Source organism: Penaeus monodon, chromosome 22, assembly GCF_015228065.2.
Source record: "Penaeus monodon isolate SGIC_2016 chromosome 22, NSTDA_Pmon_1, whole genome shotgun sequence".
NCBI classification, from domain to species: Eukaryota; Metazoa; Arthropoda; class Malacostraca; order Decapoda; family Penaeidae; genus Penaeus; species Penaeus monodon.
The window spans coordinates 19,754,407-19,754,607 of record NC_051407.1 but is presented as its reverse complement, the minus strand read 5'-3'; the positions used below and the strand labels follow the sequence as shown (position 1 = coordinate 19,754,607).

General features: G+C 29.4%; 1 protein-coding gene across 1 annotated transcript in view; it reads left to right on the top strand.

Moving 5' to 3' along the window:
- The window catches only part of LOC119586974 (SUN domain-containing protein 2-like), a gene marked incomplete at its 3' end in the record, with an annotated part of 101,773 nt that overhangs the window by 97,954 nt on the left and 3,618 nt on the right, over positions 1 to 201 (top strand).

Genomic DNA, 201 nt, shown 5'->3' with positions numbered 1-201 from the left:
CGGGATGTCTGTATGTATATCCATGTCTGTTTGTTCGTATCTTTCTATTTCTTTATTAGTATCGATGTCTGCTTCATATCATTCTTATTACAAAAGAAAAATAAATTATTCATATTAATATTTCAACAATTTTATTTCTATTAATCTTTCCTCCCCCTTTTCCTGAAACTTTCGATCAGCGAGTAGCATTTTTTTTTGGCA